Source organism: Bombina bombina, chromosome 1 (genome assembly GCF_027579735.1).
Source record: "Bombina bombina isolate aBomBom1 chromosome 1, aBomBom1.pri, whole genome shotgun sequence".
In the NCBI taxonomy this organism is placed as follows: Eukaryota; Metazoa; Chordata; class Amphibia; order Anura; family Bombinatoridae; genus Bombina; species Bombina bombina.
The window spans coordinates 1,314,683,651-1,314,706,163 of record NC_069499.1 but is presented as its reverse complement, the minus strand read 5'-3'; positions in this window follow the sequence as shown (position 1 = coordinate 1,314,706,163).

Sequence of the window (22,513 nt, the reverse complement as noted above, 5' to 3'; positions counted from 1 at the left end):
ACTCAATGGCTGAGAAGCACTTCATACTAATGTTTATTGGCTGGTAGGTACTTCCTGTTAATATCTATTGTGCATTAGTAGGATGTATTTATAAGATAATGAACATTAGTAGGAAGAGCAAAACTAATACTGTGTGCTATTTTAAATGTTTGTCGATTTAGACCTGATTTTCTGGTGTTGGTGGTGAATTATATCTTGTGGAAAGATTATAGATTGTCTTATTAAAACAGAACTTGTATGGGAGTGCATTGCAAGGCAGTATCATTGTTGTATAAAATGTTCACATTTCTTAAGTGAACATTTTATAAGTGAGGCACTAAGAATTAGGCAAAAAAATTAAACAAGAATTGAACAAAGGACAAGGCACTAGGCAAGTACTGTTGTAATACAGTGTTTAAAGGGACACTAAACCCTAAATTTTTCTTTCGTGATTCAGACAGAACATGCAATTTTAAGCAACTTTCTAATGTACTCCTATAATACATTTTTCTTCGTTCTCTTGCTATCTTTATTTGAAAAAGAATGCATCTAAGCTTTTTTTTGTTTCAGGCCTCTGGACAGCACTTTTTGATTGGTGGATGAATTTATCCACCAATCAGCAAGAACAACCCAGGTTATTCACCAAAAATGGGCCGGCATCTAAACTTACATTCTTGCATTTCAAATAAAGAGAACGAAGAAAAATTGATAATAGGAGTAAATTAGAAAGTTGCTTAAAATGTCATGCTCTATCTAAATCACGAAAGAAAACATTTGGGTTCAGTGTCCTTTTAATGTGTTTCACTGAATCCCCTTTTTGTAAAAATGCTCAACATCTTTGTGTTCTTTTTTGCTAATTATTGTCTCTATAACAAACTGTCGGTTAGATACCAAGTTTTGCTTTATGAGTAAAAAAGCAGCGTTAAGCCTCATAATGCTGCTTTTTCACTACCGCTGCTATTACAAATCTTGTAGGTACAGCTGTCCCGCACACTTTTTTGGCTGTACCGCAAATTGACTTACGCAATTTTCGTAAAAGTCTTTTTTCAATGGGACTTCCATTGCGCCGGTATTACAAGCTTTTTTTTGGAGGCTAAAAAGTGAGCGGTACAGCCATTCTAAAGTCAGTAGTTATGAGTTTTACACTACAAAGCTGTAGCATAAAACTCATAAAGTGCTAAAAAGTACACTAACACCCATAAACTACCTATTAATCCCTAAACTGAGGCCCTCCCGCATCGCAAACACGAAAATAAAATTATTAACCCCTAATCTGCCGCTCCCGACATCGCCGCAACTAGAATAAACATATTAACCCCTAAACCGCCACACTCCTGCCTCGCAAACACTAGTTAAATATTATTAACCCCTAATCTGCTGTCCCTAACATCGCCTCCGCATACCTACATTTATTAACCCCTAATCTGCCGTCCCCAACGTCGCCGCCACTATACTAAATTTATTAACTCCTAAACCTAAGTCTAACCCTAACCCTAAAACCCCCTAACTTAAATATAATTAAAATAAATCTAAAAAAAAACCTACTATTAATAACCAAATAATTCCTATTTAAAACTAAATACTTACCTATAAAATAAACCCTAAGCTAGCTACAAAATAACTAGCTAGGGTTTATTTTAATTTTACAGGCAAATTTGTATTTATTTTAACTAGGTAGAATAGTTACTAAATAGTTATTAACTATTTAATAACTACCTTGCTAAAATAAATACAAATTTACCTGTAAAATAAAACCTAACCTGAGTTACACTAACACCTAACCTTACACTACAGTTAAATAAATTACCTTAATTAAATACAAATACCTAAATTATAAAAAACAAACCCCACTAAATTACACAAAATAAAAATCAAATTACAAGATATTTAAATGAATTACACCTAATCTAATAGCTCTATCAAAATAAAAAGCCCCCCCCCCCCAAAATAAAAAAACCCTAGCCTAAACTAAACTACCAATAGCCCTTAAAAGGGCCTTTTGCAGGGCATTGCCCCAAAGAAATCAGCTCTTTTACCTGTTAAAAAAAATACAAACAACCCCCCCAACAGTAAAACCCACCACCCATACAACCAACCCCCCAAATAAAACGCTAACTAAAAAAACTAAAAAAAAAACCCTAATCTAAAACTAAAACCCACCTAATAAACCCTTAAAAAAACCTAAACCTAACCCCTGAAGATCCACTTACAGTTTTGAAGAGTCGACATCCATCCTCAACGAAGCCAGGAGAAATCCTCAGCGAAGCGGCCAGAAGTCCTCAACAAAGCCGGGAGAAGTCTTCATCGAAGCCGGTAGAAGTGGTCCTCCAGATGGGCAGAAGTCTACATCCAGACGGCATCTTCTATCTTCATCCATCCGGCGCAGAGCGGGTCCATCTTCATGAGCCAATAGGATTTTTCAACCTTAATTCCGATGCTATTATATGTGAATAAACTGCCTGAATTGAACTTTTGAGTGCTGAGGATCATTATTGATACATTTGAGTATAGATCTATAGGTATATAGATCTAGATACGTATTTTACATTAACATACAGAAATTTATATTTAATAATAAAACTTACATTATTTTCTATGACACATTGTTATCAGCAACCAAATGATTTTAATGTAACATTTTTAAGTTTGCACTTGGAATGAGGAAAAGAGGTTTAATAAAATTTTGCATTTTTAAGAGATTGAATGCAGCCTGGTCATTCTTTGGCTTCTAAAAATAATATTAAAATTATAAAATAAAACCTAACCTAAGTTACACTAACACCTAACCTTACACTACAGTTAAATAAATTACCTTAATTAAATACAAATACCTAAATTAAAAAAACCAAACCCCACTAAATTACACAAAATAAAAATCAAATTAAAAGATATTTAAATGAATTACACCTAATCTAATAGCTCTATCAAAATACAAAAGCCCCCCAAAATTAAAAAACCCTAGCCTAAACTAAACTACCAATAGCCCTTAAAAGGGCCTTTTGCAGGGCATTGCCTCAAAGACATCAGCTCTTTTACCTGTAAAAAAAAAATACAAACAACCCCCCAACAGTAAAACCTACCACCCATACAACCAACCCACCAAATAAAACACTAACTAAAAAAACTAAAAAAAAAAAAAAAACCCTAATCTAAAACTAAAACCCACCTAATAAACCCTTAAAAAAACCTAAAACTAACCCCTGAAGATCCACTTACAGGAGAAGTCCTCAACGAAGCGGCAAGAAGTCCTCAACGAAGCCGGGAGAAGTCTTCATTGAAGCCGGGAGAAGTGGTCCTCCAGATGGGCAGAAGTCTACATCCAGACGGCATCTTCTATCTTCATCCATCCGGCGCAGAGCGGGTCCATCTTCATGAGCCAATAGGATTTTTTCAACCTTAATTCTGATGCTATTATATGTGAATAAACTGCCTGAATTGAACTTTTGAGTGCTGAGGATCATTATTGATACATTTGAGTATAGATCTATAGGTATATAGATCTAGATACATATTTTACATTAACATACAGAAATTTATATTTAATAATAAAACTTACATTATTTTCTATGACACATTGTTATCAGCAACCAAACGATTTTAATGTAACATTTTTAAGTTTGCACTTGGAATGAGGAAAAGAAGTTTAATAAAATTTTGCATTTTTAAGAGATTGAATGCAGCCTGGTCATTCTTCTAAAAATAAAATTAAAAGTCTTGTCTTCTTTAAAATGTTGGACAAACTTAGATTATGACTGCTAGCACCAATTAAATCTCTATTAATTAATGTTTGGTTTGTGTGCACCCATTTGTGTGTTCTTTTTTTAAATATATAGAAATATATATTTAATAATACAAATTACATTCGGCCAGATTACGAGTTTTGCGTTATGAGAGGCTCGGTAATAACTTGCAAGTTATTTCCACTGCTCACCTTTAATAATGCTGCTATTACAGGTTTGCAAAAACCCGGCGTTAGCAGGCAATATGGCAGCGTTAAGCTCCATACTGCACACAAATACCAGCTCTGCTTTGAGCTGGTTTTACATGCTCGTGCACGATTTCCCATAGACATCAATGGGGAGATCCGGCTAAAAAAAGCCTAACATCTGCAATAAAGGAGCGTAAAGCTCCGTAACGCAGACCCATTGATTCCTATGGGGAAAGAAAATGTATGTTTACACCTAACACCCTAACATAAACCCTGAGTCTAAACACCCCTAATCTGCCACCCCCGACATCTCCAACAACTACATTACACTTATCAACCCCTAATCTGCTGCCCCCGACACCACCGCCACCTACCTACACTTATAAACCCCTAATCTGCCGCCCCCAATGTCGCCGCCACTTACATAAATTTAATAACCCCTAATCTGCCGCCCCCGACATCCCCGCAACCTACATAAATTTATTAACCTCTAATCTGCTGCCCCCAACGTAGCCGCAGCCACTATCCTAAAGTTATTAACCCCTTAAACTCTGGCCTCCCACATCACTAACACTAAATAAATATATTAACCCCTAAACCTAAGTCTAACCCTAACCCTAACACCCCTAACTTTAATACAATTCAAATAAATCTAAATAAAAATTACTATCATTAACTAAATAATTCCTATTTAAAACTAAATACTTACCTATAAAATAAACCCTAAGCTTGCTACAATATAACTAATAGTTATATTGTATCTACCTTAGGTTTTATTTTTATTTCACAGCTAAGTTTGTATTTATTTTAACTAGGAAGACTAGTTAGTAAATAGTTATTAACTATTTACTAGCTACCTAGTTAAAATAAAGCTGCTACCATACACTAAAACATAACATTACACTAAAATTAAATAAATTACATTAATTAAATACAATTAACTAAAAAACACTAAATTACACAAAATAAAAAATAAATTATCAAATATTTAAACTAATTACACCTAATCTAATAGCCATATCACAATAAAAAAGCCCCCCAAAAGAAAAAAACCCTAGCCTACACTAAACTGCCAATAGCCCTTAAAAGGGCCTTTTGCAGGGCATTGCCCCAAAGAAATCAGCTCTTTTACCTGTAAAAAAAAAATACAAACAACCCCCCAACAGTAAAATCCACCACCCACACAACCAAACCCCTCAAATAAAATAATATCTATAAAACCTACGCTCCCCATTACACTGAAAAGGGCATTTGGATAGGTATTGCCCTTAAAAGGGCATTTAGCTCTATTTATGTGCCCAAACCCTAATCTAAAAATAAAACTCACCCAATAAACCCTTAATAAAACCTAACACTAACTCCTGAAGATCCACTTACAGTTTTTGAAGACCGGACATCCATTTTCATCAAGCCGGGAGAAGTCTTCATCTAAGCAGCAAGAAGTCCTCAACAAAGCCGGGAGAAGTATTCATTCAAGTGGCAAGAAGTCGTCTTCCAGGCGGGCAGAAGTTTTCATCCAGACGGCATCTTCTATCTTCACGAGCATCCTCTTCTTTCAATTCCTCTTGAAGAATGAAGGTTCCTTTAAATTACATCATCCAAAATGGTGTCCCTTGAATTCCGATTGGCTGATAGAATTCTATCAGCCAATCGGAATTAAAGGGTAAAAAATCCTATTGGCTGATGCAATCAGCCAATAGGATTGAGCTTCAATCCTATTGGCTGATCCAGTCAGCCAATAGGATTGAGCTTACATTTTATTGGCTGATTGGAACAGCCAATAAAATGCAAGCTCAATCCTATTGACTGACTGCATCAGCCAATAGGATTTTTTACCCTTTAATTCCAATTGGCTGATAGAATTCTATCAGCCAATCGGAATTCAAGGGATGCCATCTTGGATGATGTCATTTAAAGGAACCTTCATTCTTCAAGAGTAATCAAAAGAAAAGGATGCTCTGCACCGGATGTCTTGAAGATGGAGCCGCTCCGCGTCGGAAGGATGAAGATAGAAGATGCCGTCTGGATGAAGACTTCTGCCCGGCTAGAGGACTTCTTCTTGCCGCTTGGATGAAGACTTCTCCTGGCTTTGTTGAGGACTTCTTGCTGCTAGGATGAAGAATTCTCCTGGCTTCGTTGGGGATGGGTGTCTGTTCTTCAAAAACTGTAAGTGGATCTTCAGGGGTTAGTGTTAGGTTTTTTTTTAAGGGTTTATTCAAATGCCCTTTTCAGGGCAATGGGGAGCTTAGGTTTTTTAGGTAGGATTATTTTCTGGGGGTTGGTTGTGTGGGTGGTGGGTTTTACTGTTGGGGGGTTGTTTGTATTTTTTATTAGAGGTAAAAGAGCTGATTTCTTTGGGGTAATGCACCGCAAAAGGGCCTTTTAAGAGCCATTGGCAGTTTATTGTAGGCTAGGGTTTTTTTTGTTGTGGGGGCTTTTGTATTTTGATAGGGCTTTTAGATTAGGTGTAATTAGTTTAAATATTTGATAATGTCTTTTTTATTTTGTGTAATTTAGTGTTTATTATTTTCTGTAATTTAGATACATGTATTTTGTTCATTTAATTTATTTAATTTTACTGTAATGTTAGGTTTTAGTGTAAGACAGGTTAGGTTTTATTTTACAGGCAACTTTGTAATTATTTTAACTAGGTAGCTAGTAAATAGTTAATAACTATTTACTAACTATTCTACCTAGTTAATATAAATACAAACTTACCTGTAAAATAAAAATAAAACCTAACGGCTAGATTACAAGTTTTGCGTTATGAGTGAAAAAGCAGCGTTATGGGTTATAACGTTGCTTTTTCACTACCACTGCTATTACGAGTCTTGTCAAAAAAACATAATTTATGTAAGAACTTACCTGATAAATTCATTTCTTTCATATTAGCAAGAGTCCATGAGCTAGTGACGTATGGGATATACATTCCTACCAGGAGGGGCAAAGTTTCCCAAACCTCAAAATGCCTATAAATACACCCCTCACCACACCCACAAATCAGTTTAACGAATAGCCAAGAAGTGGGGTGATAAGAAAAAAGTGCGAAAGCATATAAAATAAGGAATTGGAATAATTGTGCTTTATACAAAAAAATCATAACCACCACAAAAAGGGTGGGCCTCATGGACTCTTGCTAATATGAAAGAAATGAATTTATCAGGTAAGTTCTTACATAAATTATGTTTTCTTTCATGTAATTAGCAAGAGTCCATGAGCTAGTGACGTATGGGATAATGACTACCCAAGATGTGGATCTTTCCACGCAAGAGTCACTAGAGAGGGAGGGATAAAATAAAGACAGCCAATTCCTGCTGAAAATAATCCACACCCAAAATAAAGTTTAATGAAAACATAAACAGAAGATTCAAACTGAAACCGCTGCCTGAAGTACTTTTCTACCAAAAACTGCTTCAGAAGAAGAAAATACATCAAAATGGTAGAATTTAGTAAAAGTATGCAAAGAGGACCAAGTTGCTGCTTTGCAAATCTGATCAACCGAAGCTTCATTCCTAAATGCCCAGGAAGTAGAAACTGACCTAGTAGAATGAGCTGTAATCCTTTGAGGCTGAGTTTTACCCGACTCGACATAGGCATGATGAATTAAAGATTTCAACCAAGATGCCAAAGAAAAAGCAGAAGCTTTCTGGCCTTTTCTAGAACCGGAAAAGATAACAAATAGACTAGAAGTCTTTCGGAAAGACTTAGTAGCTTCAACATAATATTTCAAAGCTCTAACAACATCCAAAGAATGCAACGATTTCTCCTTAGAATTCTTAGGATTAGGACATAATGAGGGAACCACAATTTCTCTACTAATGTTGTTGGAAATCACAACCTTAGGTAAAAATTCAAAAGAAGTTCGCAACACCGCCTTATCCTGATGAAAAATCAGAAAAGGAGACTCACAAGAAAGAGCAGATAATTCAGAGACTCTTCTGGCAGAAGAGATCGCCAAAAGGAACAAAACTTTCCAAGAAAGTAATTTAATGTCCAATGAATGCATGGGTTCAAAAGGAGGAGCTTGAAGAGCCCCCAGAACCAAATTCAAACTCCAAGGAGGAGAAATTGACTTAATGACAGGTTTTATATGAACCAAAGCTTGTACAAAACAATGAATATCAGGAAGATTAGCAATCTTTCTGTGAAAAAGAACAGAAAGAGCAGAGATTTGTCCTTTCAAAGAACTTGCGGACAAACCTTTATCTAAACCATCCTGAAGAAACTGTAAAATTCTCGGAATTCTAAAAGAATGCCAAGAAAAATGATGAGAAAGACACCAAGAAATATAAGTCTTCCAGACTCTATAATATATCTCTCTAGATACAGATTTACGAGCCTGTAACATAGTATTAATCACAGAGTCAGAGAAACCTCTTTGACCAAGAATCAAGCGTTCAATCTCCATACCTTTAAATTTAAGGATTTGAGATCCTGATGGAAAAAAGGACCTTGCGACAGAAGGTCTGGTCTTAACGGAAGAGTCCACGGATGGCAAGAGGCCATCTGGACAAGATCCGCTTACCAAAACCTGTGAGGCCATGCCGGAGCTACCAGCAGAACATACGAGCATTCCTTCAGAATCTTGGAGATTACTCTTGGAAGAAGAACTAGAGGCGGAAAGATATAGGCAGGATGATACTTCCAAGGAAGTGATAATGAATCCACTGCCTCCGCCTGAGGATCCTGGGATCTGGACAGATACCTGGGAAGTGTCTTGTTTAGATGAGACGCCATCAGATCTATTTTTGGAAGTTCCCACATTTGAACAATCTGAAGAAATACCTCTGGGTGAAGAGACCATTCGCCCGGATGCAACGTTTGGCGACTGAGATAATCCGCTTCCCAATTGTCTATACCTGGGATATGAACCGCAGAGATTAGACAGGAGCTGGATTCCGCCCAAACCAGAATTCGAGATACTTCTTTCATAGCCAGAGGACTGTGAGTCCATCCTTGATGATTGATGTATGCCACAGTTGTGACATTGTCTGTCTGAAAACAAATGAACGATTCTCTCTTCAGAAGAGGCCAAGACTGAAGAGCTCTGAAAATTGCACGGAGTTCCAAAATATTGATCAGTAATCTCACCTCCTGAGATTCCCAAACTCCTTGTGCCGTCAGAGATCCCCACACAGCTCCCCAACCTGTAAGACTTGCATCTGTTGAAATTACAGTCCAGGTGGGAAGAACAAAAGAAGCCCCCTGAATTAAACGATGGTGATCTGTCCACCACGTCAGAGAGTGTCGTACAATCGGTTTTAAAGATATTAATTGAGATATCTTTGTGTAATCCCTGCACCATTGATCAGCATACAGAGCTGAAGAGGTCGCATGTGAAAACGAGCAAAGGGGATCGCGTCCGATGCAGCAGTCATAAGACCTAGAATTTCCATGCATAAGGCTACCGAAGGGAATGATTGTGACTGAAGGTTTCGACAAGCTGAAATCAATTTTAGACGTCTCTTGTCTGTCAAAGACAGAGTCATGGACACTGAATCTATCTGGAAACCCAGAAAGGTTACCCTTGTCTGAGGAATCAACAAACTTTTTAGTGAATTGATCCTCCAACCATGATCTTGAAGAAACAACACAAGTCGATTCGTATGAGATTCTGCTAAATGTGAAGACTGAGCAAGTACCAAGATATCGTCCAAATAAGGAAATACCACAATACCCTGTTCTCTGATTACAGACAGAAGGGCACCGAGAACCTTTGTAAAAATTCTTGGAGCTGTAGCTAGGCCAAACGGCAGAGCCACAAACTGGTAATGCTTGTCCAGGAAAGAGAATCTCAGGAACTGATAGTGATCTGGATGAATCGGAATATGCAGATATGCATCCTGTAAATCTATTGTGGACATATAATGCCCTTGCTGAACAAAAGGCAAGATAGTCCTTACAGTTACCATTTTGAATGTTGGTATCCTTACATAACGATTCAATATTTTTAGATCCAGAACTGGTCTGAAGGAATTCTCCTTCTTTGGTACAATGAAGAGATTCGAATAAAACCCCAGCCCCTGTTCCAGAACTGGAACTGGCATAATTACTCCAGCCAACTCTAGATCTGAAACACATTTCAGAAATGCTTGAGCTTTCACTGGATTTACTGGGACACGGGAAAGAAAAAATCTCTTTGCAGGAGATCTTATCTTAAAACCAATTCTGTACCCTTCTGAAACAATGTTCTGAATCCAAAGATTGTGAACAGAATTGATCCAAATTTCTTTGAAAAAACGTAACCTGCCCCCTACCAGCTGAGCTGGAATGAGGGCCGCACCTTCATGTGGACTTAGAAGCTGGCTTTGCTTTTCTGGAAGGCTTTGATTTATTCCAGACTGGAGATGGTTTCCAAACTGAAACTGCTCCTGAGGATGAAGGATCAGGCTTTTGTTCTTTGTTGAAACGAAAGGAACGAAAACGATTATTAGCCCTGTTTTTACCCTTAGATTTTTTATCCTGTGGTAAAAAAGTTCCTTTCCCACCAGTAACAGTTGAGATAATAGAATCCAACTGAGAACCAAATAATTTGTTACCCTGGAAAGAAATGGAAAGTAGAGTCGATTTAGAAGACATATCAGCATTCCAAGTTTTAAGCCATAAAGCTCTTCTAGCTAAAATAGCTAGAGACATAAACCTGACATCAACTCTGATAATATAAAAAATGGCATCACAGATAAAATTATTAGCATGTTGAAGAAGAATAATAATATTATGAGAATCATGATCTGTTACTTGTTGCGCTAAAGTTTCCAACCAAAAAGTTGAAGCTGCAGCAACATCAGCCAATGATATAGCAGGTCTAAGAAGATTACCTTAACACAGATAAGCTTTTCTTAGAAAGGATTCAATTTTCCTATCTAAAGGATCCTTAAACGAAGTACCATCTGCCGTAGGAATAGTAGTACGTTTAGCAAGGGTAGAAATAGCCCCATCAACTTTAGGGATTTTGTCCCAAAATTCTAATCTGTCAGACGGCACAGGATATAATTGCTTAAAACGTTTAGAAGGAGTAAATGAATTACCCAAATTTTTCCATTCTCTGGAAATTACTTCAGAAATAGCACCAGGAACAGGAAAAACTTCTGGAATAACCACAGGAGATTTAAAGACCTTATCTAAACGTTTAGATTTAGTATCAAGAGGACCAGAATCCTCAATTTCTAAAGCAATTAGTACTTCTTTAAGTAAAGAACGAATAAATTCCATTTTAAATAAATATGAAGATTTATCAGCATCAACCTCTGAGACAGAATCCTCTGAACCAGAAGAGTCATTAGAATCAGAATGATGATGTTCATTTAAAAATTCATCTGTATAAAGAGAAGTTTTAAAAGATTTTTTATGTTTACTAGAAGGAGGAATAACAGACATAGCCTTCTTGATGGATTCAGAAACAAAATCTCTTATGTTATCAGGAACACTCTGAACATTAGATGTTGATGGAACTGCAACAGGTAATGGTACATTACTAAAGGAAATATTATCTGCATTAACAAGTTTGTCATGACAATTAATACAAACAACAGCTGGAGGAACAGCTACCAAAAGTTTACAGCAGATACACTTAGCTTTGGTAGTTCCAGCACCAGACAGCGATTTTCCTGAAGTATCTTCTGACTCAGATGCAACGTGAGACATCTTGCAATATGTAAGAGAAAAAAACAACATATAAAGCAAAATTGAGCAAATTCCTTAAATGACAGTTTCAGGAATGGGAAAAAATGCCAAGGAACAAGCTTCTAGCAACCAGAAGCAATGAAAAATGAGACTTAAATAATGTGGAGACAAAAGCGACGCCCATATTTTTTTAGCGCCAAATAAGACGCCCACATTATTTGGCGCCTAAATGCTTTTGGCGCCAAAAATGACGCCACATCCGGAACGCCGACATTTTTGGCGCAAAAGAACGTCAAAAAAATGACGCAACTTCCGGCGACACGTATGACGCCGGAAACAGAAAAGATTTTTTGCGCCAAAAAAGCCTGCGCCAAGAATGAGGCAATAAAATGAAGCATTTTCAGCCCCCGCGAGCCTAACAGCCCACAGGGAAAAAAAGTCAAATTTTTAAGGTAAGAAAAATGATTGATTCAAATGCATTATCCCAAATATGAAACTGACTGTCTGAAAATAAGGAATGTTGAACATCCTGAGTCAAGGCAAATAAATGTTTGAATACATATATTTAGAACTTTATTAAAAAAGTGCCCAACCATAGCTTAGAGTGTCACAGAAAATAAGACTTACTTACCCCAGGACAGTCATCTACATGTTTGTAGAAAGCCAAACCAGTACTGAAACGAAAATCAGCAGAGGAAATGGTATATATATAAGAGTATATCATCGATCTGAAAAGGGAGGTAAGAGATGAATCTCTACGACCGATAACAGAGAACCTATGAAATAGACCCCGTAGAAGGAGATCATTGAATTCAAACAGGCAATACTCTCCTCACATCCCTCTGACATTCACTGCACGCTGAGAGGAAAACCGGGCTCCAACCTGCTGCGGAGCGCATATCAACGTAGAATCTAGCACAAACTTACTTCACCACCTCCATAGGAGGCAAAGTTTGTAAAACTGATTTGTGGGTGTGGTGAGGGGTGTATTTATAGGCATTTTGAGGTTTGGGAAACTTTGCCCCTCCTGGTAGGAATGTATATCCCATACGTCACTAGCTCATGGACTCTTGCTAATTACATGAAAGAAAGCTGTACCGCACACTTTTTTGGCCGTAACGCAAATTAACTTGCACAATTTGCGTAAAGTCTTTTTTGAATGGGACTTCCAAAGCTCCGATATTACAAGCTTAATATCTGGGAGGCCAAAAAGTGAGCGGTACAGCCTATCCTGCAAGATTCGTAGTGCAATCTAAAGTCAGTAGTTATGAGTTTTACGCTACAATGCTGTAGCATAAAACTCATAACTAAAGTCCTAAAAAGTACACTAACACCCATAAACTACCTATTAACCCCTAAACCGAGGCCATCCCGCATCGCAAACACTAAAATAAAATTATTAACACTAGTTAAATATTATTAACCACTAATCTGCTGTCCCTAACATCGCCATCACCTACCTACATTTATTAACCCCTAATCTGCCGTCCCCAACGTTGCCGCCACTATACTAAATTTATTAACCCCTAAACCTAAGTTTAACCCTAACACACCCTAACGTTAATATAATTAAAATAAATCGAAATAAGTCCTACTATCGTTACCTAAATAATTCCTAGTTAAAACTAAATAATTACCTATAAAATAAAACCTAAGCTAGCTACAATATAACTAATAGTTACATTGTAGTTAGCTTAGGTGTTATTTTTATTTCACAGGCAAGTTTGTATTTATTTTAACTAGGTAGAATAGTTACTAAATAGTTATTAACTATTTACTACCTAGCTAAAATAAATATAAAATTTACCTGTAAAATAAAACCTAACCTGTCTTACACTAACTCCTAACAATAAAATAAAATAAATTACATTAATTAAATACAATTACCTAAATTACAAAAAAAAAACCCCCACTAAATTACACAAAATAAAAAAACAATTTATCAGGTATTTAAACTAATTACACCTAATCTAATAGCCCTATCAAAACAAAAAGCCCCCCCAAAATAAAAAAAACCCTAGCCTAAACTAAACTACCTTTTGCAGGACATTGCCTCAAAGAAATCAGCTCTTTTACCTGTAATAAAAAAATACAAACAACCCCGCAATAGTAAAACCCACCACCCACACAACCAACCCCCCCAAAATAAACCTACTTAAAAAACTCCACATTGCCAAGAAATACAAACAACCCCCAACAGTAAAACCCACCACCCACACAACAAACCCCCCAAATAAAAACCTAACTAAAAAAACCTAAGCTCCCCATTGCCCTGAAAAGGGCCTTTGGATGGGCATTGACCTTAAACGGGCATTTAGCTCTTTTTCTGCCCAAACCCTAACCTAAAAATAAAGCCCACCCAATAAACCCTTGAAAAAAGTTAACACTGACACCCGAAGATCCACTTACAGTTTTTGAAGACCGGACATCCATCCTCAACAAAGCCGGGAGAAGTCTTCATCCAAGCGGCAAGAATTCCTCAACGAAGCCGAGAGAAGTCTTCATCCAAGCCGGCATCCAAGTCTTCTTCCAGAATGAAGGTTCCTTTAAATGACGTCATCCAAGATGGCGTCCCTAGAATTCTATCAGCCAATCGGAATTAAAGGTGAAAAAATCCTATTGGCTAAGCTTCAAAATCTTTTGGCTGTTCCAATCAGCCGATAGAATGCAAACTCAATACTATTGGCTGATTGCATCAGCCAATAGGATTTTTTCACCTTTAATTCTGACTGGCAGATAGAATTCTATCAGCCAATCGGAATTCAAGGAACGCCATCTTGGATGATGTCATTTAAAGGAACCTTCATTCTGGAAGAAGACTTTGATTGAAGAGGATGCTCTGCGCCGGATGGATGAAGATAGAAGATTCCGTCTGGATGAAGACTTTTGCCTAAAGGACCACTTCTGCCAACTTGAATGAAGACTTCTCCCGGCTTCGTTGAGGACTTCTTGCCACTTGGATGAAGACTTCTCCCGGCTTCGTTGAGGATGGATGTCCGGTCTTCAAAACTGTAAGTGGATCTTCGGGGGTTAGTGTTAGGCTTTTTTAAGGGTTTATTGGGTGGGTTTTATTTTTAGATTAGGGGTATAGGCACTTGAGAAAGAGCTACATGACCTTTTAAGGGCAATGCCCACCAAAATGCCCTTTTTTAGGGCAATGGGGAGCTTAGGTTTTTTTAGTTAGGTTTTGGTTGTGTGGGTGGTGGGTTTTACTGTTTGGGGGTTGTTTGTATTTTTTTTTTAGGTAAAAGAGCTGATTTCTTTGGCTCACGGCTTTGGAGCATTGGGAGACGCTGTTTGCCTGTGTCCAATCTCCAAAGCCGTGAGCCATAAAATCGTCAGTAAGCTACTTTGAAAAGAAAATGTGAGTAAGAAAAACTTTTCTAAATTTTTAAAATTGGTTTAGTAAAACCACTATACAATATTATGTGGTGTTGTGACCTTTTTGGATGAGAACACGAGAACAATTTGAATAAATCCACCTTAAGAAAAATCAACCCTGATCAACTTCCACCTTAAACAGAAAAGAGCCACAACCAATGAACACACTTCAGCGGATATTTAAATTCCGTCCCGGGAACAACGAGTATCTTGAAAAAGCCCTATCTAACGGGTGAAACGCGTAGATTGAATCTGTGAATCTGTGTTGTATCCTGCTAAGGACTGCTAAGGACCACAATCTGAAAATCTAGGTACCTAGCTTTCTATAACTTTGCCCGCGCGTGTTCCACGCTAAGTGCGGGTTTGTGAATCTCTTTTATCCCCTCTGCACTGGGATCAACTTGGCGCACTATAAACGCTGGAGTGACGAGCAGTCTTCATTCACGCTGACCAGATTCAGCCGACACCAGCAGAGGTGAGCAGCATTGGGAGACGCTGTTTGCCTGTGTCCAATCTCCAAAGCCGTGAGCCATAAAATCGTCAGTAAGCTACTTTGAAAAGAAAGTGTGAGTAAGAAAAAAAGATCTGATACAAAGGTGTCTTCCATCGTCTAATTCTCCCTAAAGGGGGCTATACTGATATTACATCACAACTTTACAAATTTTCACGCTGACCCTATCTGTCACAGTTGCAACATTTGCTGAACAGCTATTACAAGAAACTTTGTAACCACATATCATAAATTGGGACAGACTGATTTTTGACTGATACCTTTTTTCACATTGTATCAAATCAAACATATGCAAAATACTTTTTTTAAACATTTTTAAGGTGGTACTCCAGTCCCTTTTTTATCATTTTTAAAAAAACAGGGAGACGTCCCTTGCATTTTCTCTTATGTATTGTACTGTAATAATATTGCATTTTAATTTTATTCGATAGTAAAGTTGTTACCCTAAATCCATTGTGTCTATTTCCATAATTGACTAAATGTGGTGGAGAACTTAGCTTTTAGCGCCCTCTATAATCCTTTGCTTTAGATTTTACCGTCACAGTCCTGGGGTGACTGTTTTAGAGTGGTCAAGGTTTTTCCTTTAGTAATTAGCGCCATATTTCTGTGTTTATCCTTAAAATAAATACAAACTTGCCTGTAAAATAAAATAAACCCTAAGATAGCTACAATATAACTATTAGTTATATTGTAGCTAACTTAGGGTTTATTTTACAGGTAAGTATTTAGTTTTAAATAGGAATTATTTAGTTATTAATAGTAGGCTTTATTTAGATTTATTTTAATTATATTTAAGTTAGGGGGTGTTAGGGTTAAGGTTAGACTTAGGTTTAGGGGTTAATAAATTTAGTATAGTGGCGGCGATGTTGGGGACGGCTAATTAGTGGTTAATAAATGTAGGTAGGTGGCGGCAATGTTAGGGGTGGCAGATTAGGGGTTAATAATATTTAACTAGTGTTTGCGAGGCGGGAATACAGCGGTTTAGGGGTTAATATGTTTATTATAGTGGCGGCGACGTTGGGGGCGGCAGATTAGGTGTTAATAAGTGTAGGTAGGTTGCGGCGACATTGGGGGTGGGAGATTAGGGGTTAATAAATATAATGTAGGTGTCGGCGATGTTGGGGGCAGCAGATTAGGGGTTAATAAATATAATGTAGGTGCCGGCGATGTCGGGGGCGGCAGATTAGCGGTTAATAAATATAATGTAGGTGTTGGCGATGTCTGGGGCGGCAGATTAGGGTTTATGAAAACCTATAATACAAGCACTGTAGGGAAGTGAGCAGTGACAATAACATGGAAGTTAGCACCACACTCCTCATAACGCAAAACTCGTAATCTAGCCATTAGATAGCTGCAATGTAACTATTAGTTATATTGTAGCTATTTTAGGGTTTATTTTACAGGTAAGTATTTAGTTTTAAATAGGAATTATTTAGTTATTAATAGTAGGTTTTATTTAGATTTATTTTAATTATATTAAAGTTAGGGGAGTTATGGTTAGACTTAGGGTTAGGTTTATGGGTTAATATATTTATTTAGTGTTAGTGATGTGGGAGGCCAGAGGTTTAGGGGTTAATAACTTTAGTATAGTGGCGGCGACATTGGGGGCAGCATATTAGGGGTTAATAATATTTAACTAGTGTTTGCGATGCGGGAGTACGGCGGTTTAGGGGTTACTATGTTTATTATAGTGGTGGTGATGTCCAGAGTGGCAGATTAGGGGTTAATAATTTTATTTTAGTAGTTAGGGGCTGTACTGCTCACTTTTTGGCCGGACAGGCAAACTCGTAATACCGGCGCTGTGGAAGTTCCATTGGAAAAGGACTTTTTAAAAAGTGCGGCAGTTACTTTGAGTGACAGCCAAAAAAGTGTGCGGTACAGCTGTACCTACAAGACTCGTAATAGCAGCGGTAGTGAAAATGCAGTGTTATGAGGCTTTTTCACTCATAACGCAAAACTCGTAATCTAGCCAATAGTTTTCTATGTAAAGAACATAGGAATGTAAAATATGTGTAATGCACATCAAGATTTCATGTCTAATGTAGTGAGGGTTTAGAGCACTTAAAAAATTACTAAATTCAATGCACATTATGAAAATTTTAAATATGAAATATTTAAAATTATTATGGATACTGTAAATATATCAGTGCCGTTGGTAAGGCACTGGCTATGATACGCCTGAGAAACACTTATATGAACCCAATAGAGGTATCTTAAATTTACAATAAAATTAGCAGATTGGACAATGACACACAATAAGTGGCTGCAGCAATCAGCACTGCAATTACCTGCTACTGGCTACAGCCTTTGCCACACAAACACATGCCCTCACATATGGTGCAGGAACTAGTAAGAACAAAGGACAGGAAGTGTGAGAGGCTCAAATAATCAAATCATCCTAATGACAACACAAAATGAGAGGCTGCAGCAATCAGGACCTCAATCAGCACTGCAATTATCTGCTTCACAGATAGTGTGGGGGGAGGAAGGGACAGGGATGGAGAAAGGGAAAGATGGAGATAGAAATGGGGAGGGAGGGAAGGAGAGAGAGAGGAGGGAGGGAGGGAGAGAGAGAGAGAGAGAGAGAGAGAGAGAGAGGGGAGTGAGGGAGAGATAGAGGGTGGAGAGAGGGAGAGAGAGAGGGGGGAGGGAGAAAGAGAGGGGGAGGGAGAGAGAGAGGGAGAGACAGGGGAGGGAGAGAGAGAAGGGGAGGGAGAGAGAGAGGGGGGGTGGAGGGAGAGAGAGTGGGAGGGAGGGAGGGAGGGAGGGAGAAAGAGAGGGGAAGGGAGGGAAGAGAGAGGAGGGAGAGGGTGAGGGGGTGAGGTGGGGAGGGGGAGAGAGAGAGAGAGAGAGGGGTGAGGAAGGGAGAAAGAGAGGGGGGAGGGAGAAAGAGGGGCAGGGAGAGAGAGGATGAGGGAGAGTGAGAAAGAGAGAGAGAGTGAGTGAGAAAGAGAGAGAGAGAAAGAGAGAGGGGGAGAAGGAGAGAGAAAGATGGGGAGAGAGAGAAAGGGAGAGATATATTGAGAGAGAGGGGAAGAAAGGGAGAAAGAGAAGAGGGAGAAAGAAAGAAAGAAAGAAAGAAAGAAAGAAAGAAAGAAAGAAAGAAAGAAAGAAAGAAAGAAAGAAAGAAAGAGATAGAGGGTGAGAAAAAGAGAGGGAGAGAGAGGGAGGGAGAGAGAGAGGGAGAGAGGGAAACAGAAGAAAGGAAAGGGAGAGATAAGAGGAGAGAGAGAGAGAGAGAGAGAGAGAGAGAGAGAGAGAGAGAGAGAGAGAGAGAGAGAGAGAGAGAGAGAGAGAGAGGGAGAGGGAGAGGGAGAGGGAGAGTTGGGAGAGATAGAGAGAGAGTGAGAAAGAGAGAGGAATAGAGAGGGAGAAAGAAGTAGAGAGAGGGAGAAGGAGAGAGAAGGGGATAGAGAGGGTAATATATAGTACAATATTTTTTATAGTTCTAATTGAGGCATATGTTCTTTTAGGCTAATTAGGATGTGATTAGAGCTGCAATATAAGGAAGAACTAAATTCTGTGGGTGAGGTCTTAGGCATGATGTCTTCCTTCTCCTATAATCTCCAAATGTTTTATTTATTAATTTGATTTCAATCAATAATTCCTGGCTGTTAAATGGGGGAGCATGACTATTCCAGGTGAATTGGCATCTGGTTGTGAGAAATGTATAAAGTAAATTTAAGCTGTGTGTGCTGGTACTATGAGTGGAACACAAATATGTAAAGTAGACAAGTCTTCTAATAATATCTTTTGAAGCCAAAGAGGCCCATTTATCAAGCTCTGAATGGAGCTTGAGGGCCCGTGTTTCTTGCAAGTCTTCAGACTAGCCAATAACACCAGTTATGAAGCAGCAGTCTAAAGACCGCTGCTCCATAACCCTGTCCGCCTGCTCTGAGCAGGCGGACAGAGATCGCCACAATTCAATCCAATCAAGTACGATCGGGTTGATTGACACCCCCTGCTGGCTGATTGGCCGCTAGTCTGCAGGGGGCAGCATTGCACCAGCAGCTCACAAGAGCTGCTGGTGAAATGCTGAATATGGAGAGCGTATTGCTCTCCGCATTCGGCGATGTCTGTTGGACCTGAACCGCACTGTCGGATCAGGTCCGACAGACATTTGATAAATAGGCCTCTATGAATGACCAGGCTGCATTCAATCTCTTAAATATGCAGAGTTTTATTAAACCTCTTTTACTTCTTCCCAGTGCAAACTTAAAATCATTTCATTAAAACGTATTTAGTTCCTGATAATACTGTATCAAGGTATAAGCATGTTAGTAGCTTGCTGAGTTGGATATGACATGCATAATTAAATGCCAACCAAAGCACTTAGTGTTAATATACGCTCCTATGTCCTCCTATATCTTGGAACTTATCTCGCAAGTTGGGTTCTTTGCCAGATGCACATCTGACGAAGCACTGTAAGCCAACCCAGCAAAGGGGAGGGGCATAATGCATCATGCCTGGCGTGTATTGAACTGGCACCAAGCTACTCTGTTCCTGTAAAACACCCAGATTGAAGTAATGACCAGGTTGCATTCAATATTTATATTTGTATCTATTTTAAAGTTGTCTTGTTTTTCTTTTTCTTTAATTTCTCTTGTTATATATTTTTTTTTGCATATGTTAGAGGGGATTGTTTTATAGTTTTTATTTAAATGTGTTTGTTCTGTACCGATTTGAAGGAGTTTTTGTGATGTTAGTATCCTTCATAGTGGAACATATTATGAGATAATTGGAGCATGTCTTATTGACTCTATGGGGCTGATTTAAAAAGCTGTGAATCGGCCCCAAACAGCAGTTAAGAAGCAACGGTCTTAAGATCGGGTTGATTGACACCCCATGCTAGCGGCCGATTGGCTGAAAATCTGCCGGGGCTGGCATTGCACAAGCAGTTCAACAGAATTGCTTGTGCAATATTAAATGCCGTTGTGCTGTCAGCATTCAGTGATGTCTGTTGGACATGATCCGCTGAGTGGGTCATGTCAGACAGACACTTGATAAATCAGGCTCTATGCTTTCATCATTGATAGTAACCTGTCATTGAAAAACAAAAACAAAACACAACTGGGAATATAGTGATATGCAAAAGGACATAGAATACTCCCCTTCAGCACAATTGTTCCACAAAAAAACCTTAACTAACAGTTTATTCACTTGGAATTCTGAATACCTCATAAGCTTATGATAGATTTTAACATGTTGTAATAGAGTATGCAAACCAGTCTAAAAACGAGTTATGGTGAGTATAAGGATTATGAAAAGCCTCCAATGTGAGTATAGAGATAGCAATAGATAATAGTAAAGTACAACTGCATATCTTCTTGGAAATTCATTCAAAGTCCATCCTGAAATATGATGTCTTATTCATTTTAGTTCTCATGATCATTGTTTTTTATTTATCAAAAAGCATCCATCTTGTGTGGCTTAAAGGCAGTTTTAGCATTTAAGTAAGCATTGTACTGCATCATTTTTGTTGCATGGAATTATATTTGATTTCGTTTTTGCTAACCAGATGATGTAAATTAAAATAATCAACAATTTGTTGAAAGCAAGGTTTAGTATAAGTGTGTTTTATTGATCATGCAAACATCAGAACTGCATTAGAAGAGATACAAGTCCTTAAGGGATTAAATGTCTTGAGAGAGACCAGCTGTTTCTGGCATTGATGTCTTAATCTAGTCAATATCTATTTTATTTACCTACACGATCACTTGCATAAATGCAGAATTAGCATCAATAAAAAGTAAGATATTTTGGAATATATTAACATAAATGCATATATATCAATATAAAAATTCTCACCACAACATGAAGTAGTAATTTGCATACCTTGCAAGACAGTAGAAACATGTTTATGTCCTGGAAATGTCTAGAGTACTTTTAATAAGTTCCCTAGTTTTGTTACATATAAAAAACAAAATACCCTGATGGCAGCACTGATTCTAATTGAACGATTTCAGGAATTTTCTAGCTAAGAATGCATTTTATATTTACCCCTCATTATACTGAATAAGTAATTTAGAAACTATAGTCAATGTATAAATGAATATGTTAAAAAAATGTTTATACTCTTTCTCTAATATAGAAAAATGTAGAAAATTTCTAGGGAGTAATTTAAAAGCATTAAATACAGCAAACTCTAAATTTTAACACCAAACTATCTTTTTTGAAGGCATTATACATGATACAATCAATTTGCGCTCTTGATATAACATTCTGTCAAAATTCTGACACAAATTATGTAACTGGCTACATCACATTATGGGCTCCATTATAATCAGATACACATTTGGGGCTTATGCAGTGCAAGCTCACATGAGAATGCCTGCAGCTAACAGTTAAGAAGTTAACGAAACAATTGTTGATATCACCAAAGTGTTCAACTCTAGGGGGCGCATATGATCAGATATAAAGATAAATATAACCAAATCTTATCTGAGTCCCAATAGCACCATCAATATGGTTGCAGACACAAACGAGGAATGTCCCAGAAATAGGTGATAAATCCAAACAAAGATCCAGGCTGCTCCTCTTCCAATATAGTTGAAACCGAAAAGAAAAATCTGTGAAAAGAGATCACAAAACAGAGGGTGGCTTTTAGTATAATACTGTGATGACAAGGTAGATATATCCACAATAATTCTATAGGAGGTATTATTCTCACAAAAGTCAGACTTACTGGAAAATCATCAGTGTTCCAGCTCACTGCTCACAGGCCCAATCCAGAATCAAGACAAGGATACTTTGAAGAGTTCTGTGAGAGAAATCACGATACAGGCCTCCTAGTGTGATATTGTAATGGTCATAGGAAAATATAGATTTCTTGAATAAGTATTATACTCATAAAATAGGCAGCACCCACTTGTGCTGAGTAGAGGCTACTGGGATCTAACAGTGTCCCAGTTCACTGTTCCCAGGCCAGGGAAAGATAGACAAAGGCTCCCGGTATCAGCTCCAGAGCGAAGATAAATCAGCACAGGCTTCCAATAGGTACAAATAAATGTATTAAAAACTAAATAATAAAAACTAAGGGTGCAACAACTCACTTAAACTGTATAAAAACTAAGATAATACAGATTGCAACC